Here is a 14307-nt window from a genome sequence, read left to right on the forward strand (position 1 = left end):
TATATTTTAAAGTTTCCACCGAGTCACCATCAAAACTGCATCTAATGAGTCTTCTATAAGTTTCCTATATGTATAGTTGCACCAAGTTGCACATACTTACCAATCTTCACAAGGAACTTGTATGTAAAATCTTCCGGAAGTTCCACTAATTTCACATCATGAATGTTTTATTTTGGCAAACATAATTAAAATAAAAATAATCGTTTTTTCTTTCTATATCGCGTAAATCAGGTCTCGAGACGCTATCGAGTTCCGACTCGTTTAGCAGATGACCGTTAAATTTTAGCTGTATCACACCACATGTTGATCACGTGGTACCGACGAGTAACCCCGAGCAAAATAGTGCGGTGCCTACGAAGTACCCGAAGGAAAAGCACACGTCTAGTGTAAAATTTAATGTTTTATATATTACATAACTTCACTAACATAAGTAAAAAAGAACTCTCCTTTAGAGAACTGTAAAAACTACTCTATTAAGTGAATAATATATGAACTCTATATTAATTTTAAATATAGTGTACATTAGAGTTATTTTTACCATGTGATATTACAATTTTTACTCTAATTCTTTTTACCAACTACTCTAAAATTTTTACACGACACGATTTTTTCCTGTGTATCAACTTCATTCAATGTATTTCGCTCATCTTTTAACATCTTTGTTAATGATAACGTTATTTTATCGGTCTAAAGAAAAAATGAACTAAACAATTAATGATGATTCGTAGAAGGAGAAAGTTGTGCTAAAGAAAGTTTATTAATCAAGAGATGCTTCACGCAGCCTTGTTTTTTAATTTAATATTTTTAATTAGGTACAACTTTTTGAGACGATCATGTTCTCCGAGGAAGTTACATATATACAGGCAGGGTGTTTCGGTGACTCGGGGAATAAATTTAGCCACATATACCAGAATGAAAATGATGACGATTCATGTAAAAAAAATTAGTAAAAGTCTTCAAATTTCAAAGCTACAGGCTATCAAAGTTAGGAAATTTTAACACATTATGACGCCAAATGCGTTAAAAGATTTTAAATCAAAACAAAAAAAAAAATAACGAAATTTTCAACAAGGACAAAACTAGTTTTATCACCCTGAGATGTACGCGAGTCCTCGACCGGCTCAGTGAAGAAGGGAGGGGTATTTATATGGCGCCACACAGTTAACCCCGCGTACAACACGAACTGTGACATGAGATGATGGAGTATGGTGATATAAACAACTAACACAACAAAACATAAACGCTCAACAAAATAGGTTTTGAGTTGCAGACAAAATTTATTAAAAAAAAAACTCCCGTAAATAACAGGTAAGTAAAAAAAATAAACTAATAACAAAACTATAAAACGGTAAACTTTTAGGTTCAAACAACAAAAAAAAACTATATTGATGTTTGCGAGCTTTAAAAAAAATGAAAGTCAAAACTAAAAGGAAATTTAAATCAAAATACCAAAAAAATGAAAAATTAACCCGCGTCTGACTCCGTATGGTTGAGCTCAACGTGAAATCAAAAATTATAAAAAAAAACATCAACGCTAAAAATAGAATTAAAAAAAAACTCGCCAAACAAGGATTTACAAAAAAAATTGAAATGATATTATAAAAAAAAAATTAAAAAGGTTTAATGTTCCAATGATTAATTAATTTAAAGATTTTCTTAAGGAAAATCAAATAAAAAAAATATATATAAGATACAAATTCTTCAATGACCAAAATAATAGTATGTTGTTCTATCTGACCTTTACTCCAAGTCTTGATCACCGGCCCGATTCGAAATAAATCCTCAGCAACAAATTCTGATGACTCAGGAAAGGTAAGGTAATATTCTTTGTTTTGTTCCAAAAAAATAATTAAAATCCTTAGGATGTAATGGAAATTATACCCTTGGACAATGGTTCCAAAATACCAACAAAAAAAGTTGTTCCAATAAGAGATGCCAAAAGTTGCTCCCCTCAATAAAAACCTGGATATAGAAATTTAAAAAAATGAAACGTGGAAATATTAGATTTAAGAATTTTTGTTTGTAGGATAGTTTTTCTTTTTAAGTAGTTAGTAATTTTTTTTTAAGTAGTTAGAAAATTTTTTTTTAAAGTAGTTAGATTTTTTTTTGAAAAATAGATTTAGTAGATTGTTAGTTTAAGAATCAAAAGAAAAATATAAAAGGGTGAACGAATATGCCAAAAACTAATTAATAAAGACCTTACAAAAATGCTTACCTCTGATGTTCGAGGTTTAACCAGAGGACAGAAGAAAATGCAATGAAATACGTTGCAATCCGGAATCTCCGTACAATTTGGTAAAAGAAAAACACTTTTCCAAAACTTTATTTCGAGTGATGAATCCCACAAATATGGATTAGAAACAAAATTTTACACCAAAACCAAAAATGGCGAACCAACCAAAATTTCTTTAACACTCGAAAGCACATATTGCTCTGGTAATATAGTAAGAAAGAGAGAGATCAAGAAGAAAGTTGAACGGTCTTTTATACCCAAAAATCGAAAATATCAAAAAAAAATTACGTCTGCGCAAGATAGAACATGAATTTACGACACCCTCTCAAAAGCAAAAAGGAGAATTTTAAAGTGATAGGAGTTAAAAAGAAAAAAAAAGGAATACTCAGAATATGTTGCTGAAAGAGAATATAATAAAATGTTATAAACAAACAAAATGTAAACAAAGTAAATAAAAATAATAAATATGTTTCCGAATGTATGCAACTCATAACCCATTACACATAAACAAGTCACCCACACATAACATAAAAATTTCGGAATGTAACAACATTTTTCCAAATATCTTAAACACTATTTACAGTAAAGCGCTGAAATTTGGTACAGTATAAATCAATGTCATGTAAAATTTGTGAAGCAATTTATGAGTTGGATCCGTCCACTGGAACAATGCTATACAGACTGTTCCTAAAGTTTGTTTGCCCAGAACTTTTTTATTCTGTCATAACCCTACATTTATTTTTGCAGTTTCTAATAGTAAATTTAGTTTAGAAACGTTTATTACTCTTAGATAATATTGATAAAAATCACCATTTCTGTGTTAAATGCAAAAGTGTTCTGTTCCGGTTTCAATAGTAGCACTAAAACAAAAGAAATCTAAGTTTTTGAACATTTCCTTTAGTATTTTTTATTACTTATCTTGTTATTTTATGTACTTTTTTTATTATTCTTGTTAGTGTTGTCGTTTTTTTGTTTATTTTTTGTTGATTTTTAATTTATTGTTTTTGGATTCTTTTATTAAACCAACTAAAAGAAATTAAAAATGTGATTTATCTAAATCTACACTTGGACATGTTGCATACATAATAGTTATGACAGCTGAGTTCGATTTTCACTTCTCATTGCCAATTCAGATTCAGATTTATTTATTTATTTTTTTTAGTGTTATTGAATTCGGAGCCTAACATTTTTGCATTTAATACGAAAACCGTGGTTTTTATCAATATTCTCTACGAGTGATAAAAGTTTCTAAACTAAATTTACTATTAGAAACTGCAAAAATAAATGTAGGGTTATGATAGAATAAAAAAGTTCTGAGCGAATAAACTTTAGGAACAGCTTGTATAGCATTGTTCCCGAGTACCGATCCAACTCACAAATTGCCTAATGATTTTCTGTGATATTAGTTGTTACACTGTACCAAATTTCAACGCTTTACCATAAATAATGTTTAAGATATTTAGAAAAACGTGTTAAAATTTCCTAACTTTGATAGTCTGTATCTTTGAGGACTTTTACTAATTCTTTTTTACATGAATTATCATCCTTTTCACTCTACTATATGTGGTTACATTTGTTCCCCCAGTCACCGAAACACCCCTGTATAATGTTACTGCTGTGCAATGGCCTGATAGTGAAAAACTTCTCCCAAAACAATTGTTATGTGCTGTGTGCTTAGCTTCAGTAGTAACAAATTGGAAAGGAAAAAAAGCCAGCAGATTAGAATTTTTATATAAACTTTATGCATTGCTTTTTTTTGTTTTTATTTAAGAATGTATTAGTTTTTAGTTACCAGATTTTGATTTTCATTTCTCTTTTGATTTAAATTATTGATTGATATAAAAAAATTACTTGTTTGAAAATTCTAGAGGCGAGAAAACATTATAGAAATTGCATACTGAAAATTAAAAATTTAAAAAAAAATTATATTTAATACATACCACTTGATAATAAACAAGACTGAATAAAAATCCTTTCTTCACTGCATTGGAGATGTCCAGAAATACATGTAGTACGGTTTCATCACTTGATCTACTAAAATAACAAAAACATTCATAAAATATATTTATAATTAAACGTGATGATAAAAACTTGGAATATTGCAATCTTACTCTCAAGTTGCGTTGGATGATCGCTTGAAAATATCCTTTTTACTTCCTTTTTGTTCGGATTTATGTAAAGGCTGAGGTCATCTTCTTTATCCAGGCATCCTTCTTAATCAATAAATAACCAGAATCCTTTTAAAAATAAATAATTAGATGGAGTTATAATTTAAAAGAAATAAATTATTACCTCAACATTTCTTTATCATACATTATATGTATGTACATCAGCAAAGAACTGTATCATTTCAGCAGTAGCTGCTTTCTCGTCCAATTCATATTCACTCGTCTCAATTATGGAAGTGGCCAATTCTTTTTAAATAAACGTAATAAAATCTAACGTAATTAATTACGCAGTAAGAAGCGTACTCACCTCAACACAATTTGGATCCATTATTACAATAACAATAATAAACGCGGTTTAAAGAAATTGAATTCCTCTCCGGTGTTTGGAGTTGTAAATACTCTTTGAGGTTCTAAATGAAGATTAAAAAAAATTGTTTGAAAAATTGAATTATGTAGAACAACCTGTACAAAGAAAACTGTCATCCATTTGCGACAACACAAATCAAAGCAATGATACCAACCGTAAATAAATAAAATTACCAACCTCAACAGAATTTATAAAAAGATTTAAACCCTTTTAAACGTTTTAACGCGTTTTAACTCACCATTTTTTCTTCAAATGGTGACCTTCTCATTTTCGTTTAAACTGAAAATACACGAAATCTCCGAAGGATTTCAAACTTGTCTGTTGTGTGAGTGTTTCGCCATCGGACATTATTTTACTTTATTTTTCTTTGTTATCGTCCTAGAACCTTGTATTCTATTATCTTCTTTTCTTAAAAGAAAAACACTTACTTTTTTACTTTACTTATTCAATATTATTATCATCATTAGTTTTGATTTTTTTGTAAGTACATCGGTTGCTCGACCACACCATTGCCACCAAATTCATTTCAATTTACATCCATTTATATTTTTTGTGCTCTACATCAACTATTATTATTAACTTTTGTTTTTCAAATGGCTGAGTATATTTTTCTTCACGTCATTGGATACAGATTGTTTTTCTGAATCCATTGATGTACAATACATCCATTTTGAATATAATTTTAACAGAGAACGTTAACCTGTATATACAGGTTGTCACACAAGAACGCCGCAAGCTTAACTCTGTCATTTACCTTCCGATTTTTATGAGCGAGTTATCAAATGAAATGGTTTGATGAATATTATGATTCATGCTACAAATAAACTTTTTCCAACGCCAGCTTCAATTTCAAGCGTTATCAAGTTTTGATTTTCAAATTGCTCGGTATGTTTTTCTTCACGTTATTGATAGAGATTTTTTTTCTGAACCCATTGCTGTACAATACATTAACATTAATTGTAATTTTAGCAGAGAAAAACAATTAAAACATTTTCCGAACATTATCTTAGTCACTTCTGCAATACTGTAGTGTGCCATAGAAAAAATAGTATTCATCACACCTTTTCATTTGATGCCACCCTCATGAAAATCGGAATGTAAATGACAAAGTTACAGCTTGCGGCATCCTTGTGTGACAACCTGCATATACAGGTGTCTTTTCTCTGTTAATATTACATTTAAAATGGATGTATTGTACATCAATGGATTCAGAAAAGCGAACTCTATCCAATGACGCGAAGAAAAATATACGCAGCCATTTGAAAAACAAAAGTTAATAATCGCTTGAAATTAAAGATGGCGTTGGAAAAAATTTATTTGTAGCATGCATCATAGTATTTCTCAAACCATTTCATTTGATACCTCGCTCATGAAAATCGGAATGTAAATGACACAGTTACAGCTTGGGGCGTTTTTTATCTGACACCTGTATATTATATACAGGTGTCCCGTTAAGCGTACGGAGCGGCTGTATCTCTAGAACGGTAAGGCCAAGAGGTTTGGGAAAAAAATCCTTATAAGCAAAGTGACCAAGAAAAATAGCTGGAAATTATTTTGAAGTTCGTAATTCGACAGCTAGGGGGCGTAACTGCCATTGAGAAACATAAAATTCCCGCTATCTCAGAAACTTAGACGATGAGCTATAACTTTGACAACATCATTTAATAGCTTGGATAATACCGCATCGCTTTTGTTTTGCGATATTTCTCATATCTGTCATAATAAGGGAGGGGGAGGCCAATGCGTTTTCATATGTTTACATTTTACTATCTCCTAGACCATTCAACCGATTTGAATGTTTTCGGTGTTGTTTGAAAGAGCATTTTATACTCTTTTTAAAGATATTTTCAGTAAGACCGTCTGCTTTAAAACAAATGAGCTAGAGGACGTTATCTGCAGCGATTACATATTTTTGTGATTTTTGAAGAAAAGTTAAATGGAACGATACTATTTACTTCACAGACCCTTAGTCACCTTCAAATTTGCAAAATTTTAGTGAAAACCGCATCTCGATATCGCCACCCGTTCTCGAGTTATAGAAGAAAATGTTAAAAACTCGAGTGCCATCAATCTGATCCAGTTACCTCATCGAGAAAAACAAATCACATTACCATGGTAACTGTAAACATGTCATTTACTAACGCCGAAGCGTATGATAGAGCGTATGATGATTTATTTTCAATGTTTCGGATACGATGCAACTGCATGGCAAAAATGTGCAATGCAATTACGACAAAGAAAGACATTTTTCTCTAGAAGTGTTTTTAAGATTGACTTAGCGATTACGGAAAACTGGCAAAGTGTAGCCCATTCAGACATCTCTATGAATTCGTAAATCATATTGGTGCGCAATGTGATCCCACATAATCTGGGAACTCCGTAAACAATTGTCCACAAGAGTTCTCAAGAGAATAATATCTCCACCACGTTGTTTTACATCAGGCCTTAACAGATACCGATTATGATAATAGACTGAACTATTACCATCGACTTTTAAATATGATTTGGGCAAATCCAAACCTTTTATCACAAATGCTATGGATGCATGAAGCATATGTCCACAAGCTGATGTAAACTTGCATAATATGCATTCTTGGTTCGAGCAAAACCCACATTGCTTTCACCCCTTTATCTATTGGGTAGACTAAACGACCTGACTTTTCAAGAAAAACCAATGACCAGGGAAAATATGACAAAACACTAAATACCAGTAAAAACGTGTCCAGGGAAAAGACTTAGCAGCGCTTTTTTTTCGTCGAAACTAGATTAAATAAATGCATCGAGGTTTATGTAAGACATTTCGAACATTAGTGAGTTATTTTTGCCAAAAATTTAAGTTGTTCTAAGTGTTTCGGTTTATTTTGTTTTATTATCATTGTTGATGTTTCATTGATCCGTTGGCTTTTCAACTCGCCTCAAAAATAGTTTTGAAGCAGTTCTAAGCTTGGATAAAGTATGAAGGAATTTTTAACATTTTCTTTTATAATTCGAGAATGGATGGAGATATCGAGATGCGGATTTCACTAATATTTAGCAAATTTTATGGTGATTAACGGTCTGTGAAGTAAATAGTACCGTTCCATTTAACTTTTTTTCAAAAATCACAAATATGTAACCGCTGCAGATAACGCCCTCTAGCTTATTTGTTTTAAACCAAGCGGTCTTACTGAAAATATCTTTTAAAAGAGCATGAAATGCTCTTTCAAACAAGACCAAAAATATTCAAATCGGTTGAATGGTCCAGGAGATATTAAAATGTAAACATTTGAAAACGCATTGGCCTCCCTCTCCCTTATTATGACAGATATGAAAAATATTGCAAAACAAAAGCGATGCGGTATTATCCAAGCTACTAAATGATGTTGTCAACGTTATAGCTCATCGTCTAAATTTCTGAGACAGCGGGAATTTTATGTTTCTCTATGGCAGTTACGCCCCCTAGCGGTCGAATTACGAACTTCAAAATAATTTCCAGCTATTTCTCTTGCCCACTTTGCTTATAAGGATTTTTTTCCCAAACCTCTAGGCCTTACCGTTATTGAGATACAGCCGCTCCGTACGCTTAACGGGACATCCTGTACAGTATGTCCCCGGATCGAGTTACAAAGAGGAAAAAAAATGTTATTACTGCTTTTTCAAACTTATCTCAGCATAAATAATGCGTCGGATATGTTCAAACCACTAAATCGCACGAAATTTATATTCTAACTATAGAAGTTAACTAATTATTCCCATTTTTATGTAAAAATTAGAATTTTCCTAAATTAAAAATTTTTTAAGTTCAATTTACGATATGTAACCATAGAAACCATAAAAGTTACAACTTATGTTATTGAAAAAACAGACAAATCAAATTAAAATATGGCTAATTTATATAATAACACACTATGTAAGTAATAAATATTATTTATTTGTAAGTGAACAAATCAACTATTCATTCAAACAAATCACCTCCTAATGCGGCACACATTTGAAGACGAGTGCTAAATTCTTTATAAGAATTGCGAATTTCCGCCAGTGGTAGAGATTCTATCGCATTAATTATTCTTAGCTTTAATAGTTCTGCATCGTCTTGTAATGGTTCACTGTAAACAAATTGTTTCAATCGTCCCCAAAAATAAAAATCCATAATTGTAAGATCAGGACTACGTGCTGGCCATCAAATAGGACCATTTCATCCGATCCATTTTTGACGAAATTGTAAATTTAACCATTTGGCACAATGTGTGAATGGTAAGCTGGGCACTGTCTTGCTGAAAGTACATTGACTGTATGAAATGTAAGGGTAATTTGATTTACATCACTCCAATAACGACAATGCTGGGAAGAAACAATGTCATTTATTGAAAAGGTGCTTTCACCCGAAAATATCATAAATTTATGAAAATTTCGGTTATTTAATATTTCATTACCAATCTCAAGACAGAAATCCAAACGTTTAGCATCATCGCCGGCATCGAAAGTCTGTCTAAATCGTAGTCTAAATGGTACAATTTTGTAAATTCTGGAGAGGTGCGATTTACTAATTTCAGTTTGTAACGCTCTTCTTCGGAGTGATAATTTTGGAGTTTCTTGAACGGAATTTAATGCTATTAGAGAAGCAGCGTCTTCCTCATTTAGTCCCTTTGTCTGCTTCTTTATGGATAATACAGAACCCGTTTCCAAAAATATTTTCATAAGTTTGCGAGCCCCAACATGAAATATTTTTGTGACCGGGTATTGATTCACTAGTACCATAGCACAGTACTAAATAAATTCTCTCTTTCATGGTTAGCATCGCATGAAAAGACTTAATCTCACTGACATAAGTTGTAACTTTTATGGCTTTTATGGTTACATATCATAAATTGAACTTGAAAATTTTTCAATTTAGAAAAAAGTCCAATTTTTACATAAAAGTGGGAATAATTAGTTAACTTCTATAGTGAGAGTATAAAATTCGTGCGATTTAGTAGTTTGAACATATCCGACGCATTATTTATGCTGAGATAAGTATGAAAAATCAGTAATAAAAATTTGTTTCCTCTTTGTAACTCGATCCGGGGACATACTGTATACATATTATGTATTTTTTTCTGTATTTACGCGTTTTTTTTTCGTCACACCAACTGCTGCAGTTGACAATATTATTATTGAATAAAATTATTCAAGCAAAATAAACCTTTTACACAAACTATTTACGCTATAAAAACATAAAATCATTTCCAACACACATTTCTCCATAACCCCATTCCTGTAAATTTTAACCTTCTATTTTAGGGTTTTATGACATAACAATTTTACATGTACAAAGAACTTTATACCTCAAATACCCTTTTTCAAATCCATTACATTTGTGTGTTAAATGGGATTCTTATTTTCGGTCAGAGGAAGTATTAAATAGAGAAGTTGTGAAAAATGACAACAGAGATTACAGAGATTAAGTCAGTCAAGTCGTAGAACCCTAAAACAGATGTAAAAAATTTACAGTTGAGATTTCCATACTAACAGAAATCTTTCCTGAACCGTTGAGAGGCTAAAGCACGCCAGCCAATTGATTAAATTTTAACCAGTGACGTATCCAAAGAACATGCAAGGTTCATTTCAAGCTTAAACGCAAATGCGCCCACCTCCACTTTAGTTTTAAATAATCGTATAAAGCTAATAATTTTAGTAATACTGCTTTCTCCAACTCTGAATTAAAGATCCTAAACATGAGTCATAAATTAGCATCACCAAACAAGGTAAAGTCCGTTGACTTTGCAATTCATATGGAAGCACAACTTTCCAAAAATCCCAATATTAAACATATCTTTGATTCTAACCACGAAGCCATTTTGAATCTAAATCTGACACAAACTATACCTGTATGTCCACAGATCACAAAAAACATAAAATCCATAAGAGAAAAGGTCAAAAACGATGACCTCATAATAACGTTTGGTGACAAAAATTCAGGTCTTGTTATCTTGGACAAGTCTACCTACGTGGACAAATCCACGTAGACGATATACTTATCGATTATGAGGGTAACGCTGCTAAACTTAGGGCATTGTACAACATCTTCAACAACATCAACAACTTAGAATTCACTATGGAAAAGGAACTAAATAAGAGCATTAACTTCCTCGACTTCAGTATCTCCAGAGATCATAACGACCATCTGTCTTTTAATATATATAGAAAACCTACAAACATCTACAGATTCGATAATTCCGAAGAATTCTTTGAATCCAACGTCACACAAAGAAGCTGTCTTCAGATTCTACTTTAATCGGTTTAACACCATACCACTCAATGATTCAAACTACATTTCAGAACTTAAAACAATTCTTAGTATCGGAACAAATAATGGTTATAGTTTCTGGGACATGCAAAACATATACAACAGAGTTCACTCATCGTTAATTAACAGAATGGTATATCCCCGACACAACAATAGAGACAAGATAATCTCCCTTCCATTTGCGCCCTCCATACAGCATAAAATCACTAAACACCTCAAAAAGTTTAACGTATCTACGGCGTTCTCTTCCAATAAGAAATTAGGTCATATGCTAACTAATAACAAACACCGTTTTAAGTCCGAGTTAAGTGGAGTATACAGGATCGAATGCGAACGGTGAACTTGACGGGCTTCTTGAGGTTCCTGGAAATCTTCCTTAACCCTCTTCATCGGATCTAAAACAGACGGAAAATATATTAGTTAATATTCGCTAAATTAGCGATATCGAATGCGAAGATTGTGATCGGTTTTATATAGGACAGACAAGCAGGAACATCCAAACCAGGTTTAAGGAACATCTTAAATGTAATAACTCGGCAATATACCAACACCCAAAAGAAAATAATCATAAAACCAGTCTCAATTGTACAAAAATACTAAAGAATATTAAAAAATCCAAACTTTTCGATTTATACAAGGAACTTCATATCTACACTGGTAATTTAGAAAACAAACTTATTAACAACATAACGGATATCAACAATTTTAGATTTTTTATAAAATACATTTAATTTCTTCGCGCGCAAGTCTATTATTCACAACGATAGGTTTTTTATTCTTTGTTAAACACCTGTATAGCACGCGTCCCATTCTTGTTTTTCCTTATTTTTAAGACCAGTCGTTCTTTAACTGTTGTACTTTCGCGTTTATACTTTTAGATCAACTGACATTCTTTGAACATTTTGTTAGTATTGTTTTTCGTCCTTTTCAAGTAAGTTACATAAACTCTGTTCATTAAGTTAAGTTTTAAGTTTTTCAAATTCACTTGTAGTGGTTCGACCCTTTTGTTTTTCTGAAGGATTTTAACATGTTCTGTGAGTGACCTTTTCTAATTTACTTCAATGAAATGATTTATATACAGGATGTCTCACGTAACTGGTCGTTAGAACTTTTTAAGGTTCCACCATTCGTAGTGGTTTGAAATTTTGGTAGCATGGGTTGTTCATTCTAAACTTTCGATCTAAAATATTTTCAAGATGGCCACCCCTTCTGGTCTACCGGAAGTAGACCACAACTTCGTTATTTTAAATGGAATGCTATAGTTTTTATTACACCTTTCAATTATACGTAAAAAAATATGTTGACTTTGATAAAAGTTGTTGGTACCTAGCGTTTTTTGTTTTCGAGTTATTTTGATTTTATGTTTTTTTTTGACAAATTTCACCATGGTCTTTAAAAGCCCATATCTCAGCTAACGATCATTCAAAAAAGCTCTGCATTGGCACGACTACTCTACAGATGCTGCCAAATAGATTGTCATTTGTTGTATCAGAGAATCTTATACAGGCTGGTCAAAAATTGAATTATTGTTTCTCAATATTCAATTGCGAGAAAGTCGAAAATTTTAAATGGAACACTCCATATTTCTTTACCCTATCAGGAAAGGGAATTTAATTCTCTACAAATTATCTATAAACATTCCTATACCTATTTATTGTAGTTTCTCTGATATTGGAAAATTAATCAAAATCAGACATAAAATCCCAAAGCCCGTTTGTGTTTTTTTTTAGCAGGCCAAGACATTTTGACAGTTCATCGTTTAATTTATTTAAATTATTATTGGTATTATTTCTACAATTAACTATGGTTGAATAACATTTAGCTTGCTCGCTTTTATTTACCAAAAGTAACCAACAGAAAAACGAATAAATGAAACAATGAAAAACAACAATTTAATAACAGAAATTAGAATGAATAACATATAAAAAAACAAAAACTTAAAATTATAAAAAAATTAAAACTGTTCGATATGCTGATCATTCACCATTAAACATTTTTCAACTCTTCTTTCGACTTCTACGGTTGTGGCCCGTAGAAGTTGGTCGCCATCAATAGTACGTAGTGCACGCATCACTATATCACGCAACTCTTGTCGTGTGTTGATCGCTGAATTGTACACTTGATTTTTTAAGTGACCCCACAAATAAAAATCCAATGGTGTTAAATCTGGAGATCGTGGAGGCCATTGCCATGAATATAAAACAAATTTAAAATATCGGCGTTGGAATAATTTGCCATGATATACAATGACTTTCACTCGTGATCAAAAGTAAGTAACAACAACAATAACACAAATATGGACCAAAAACTGTCAAAATTCCATTGCCTTCTAATAAAAAAATCAAACGTTTTCCCGCATTCCGTGCATGCTTTGATTAATGTCCCAATATCAGGGAAACTACAATAAATAGGTATAGGAATGTTTATAGATAATTTGTAGAGAATTAAATTCCCTTTCTGATAGGGTAAAAAAATACGGGGTATTTCATTTAAAATTTTCGACTTTCTAGCCATTGAATATGGCTAGATACTCTGATACAAGAAATGACAATCTATTTGGCAACATCTGAAGAGTAATCGTGCCAATTTAGAGGTTTTTTTTAATAAACGTTAACTGAGATATAGGCTTTTAAAGAGCATGGTGAAATTTGCCAAAAAAAGCTTAAAATCAAAATAACTTCAAAACAAAAAATGGTAGGTACCAACAACTTTTATCAAAGTCAACATATTTTTTTATGTATAATTGAAAGGTGTAATAAAAACTATAGCTATCCATTTAAAATAACGAAGTTGTGGTCTACTTCCGGTAGACCGGAAGTGGTGGCTATCTTGAAAATATTTTAGATTGAAAGTTTAGAATGAACAACCCATGCTAACGAACCAGTTACGTGAGACAGCCTGTATATATATACGATTTCCCGATTACTCATATGTGTACCACATTGACGGTAACTATTCCGTTTTTTATATCAATTTTTTTTACCAACTGTTTAATTTTAATTTCAGTTGTACCTGAAGAAGGCTACTTGTTAGCCGAAACATGTTGTACTGAATATTTATGGAAAAATCCCTGAAACGGGTCTAAAGATCTAAATTTTTTGCAATTTCTTCGTGTAGGATTTTTTCTGAATCTAGTGCAGTCAATTTTAATATTAAAAAAAATTTCAAAAACAGATAAAAACTTCTAAAAACATCTTTTGGGGAATATTGTAGCTTGGTACAGATATGTGGATGATATTTTTTGCATTTGGAGAGGCGATATCAACATTCTTAA

The 14307-nt window shown here is 31.7% G+C and overlaps 1 long non-coding RNA gene across 1 annotated transcript; it reads right to left on the minus strand.

Moving 5' to 3' along the window:
• Positions 1-1303: 1303 nt before the first annotated feature.
• LOC139430648 (uncharacterized) lies at positions 1304-5026 on the minus strand. The gene is made up of 5 exons (XR_011641038.1): positions 4709-5026; positions 4526-4647; positions 4345-4470; positions 4174-4267; positions 1304-1962 (listed from the first exon to the last, which is right to left on the minus strand). It is a non-coding gene; the product is annotated as an uncharacterized lncRNA (long non-coding RNA).
• Positions 5027-14307: the final 9281 nt, after the last annotated feature.

The sequence above is a fragment of the Onthophagus taurus genome, chromosome 7 (genome assembly GCF_036711975.1).
Source record: "Onthophagus taurus isolate NC chromosome 7, IU_Otau_3.0, whole genome shotgun sequence".
Lineage (NCBI taxonomy): Eukaryota > Metazoa > Arthropoda > Insecta > Coleoptera > Scarabaeidae > Onthophagus > Onthophagus taurus.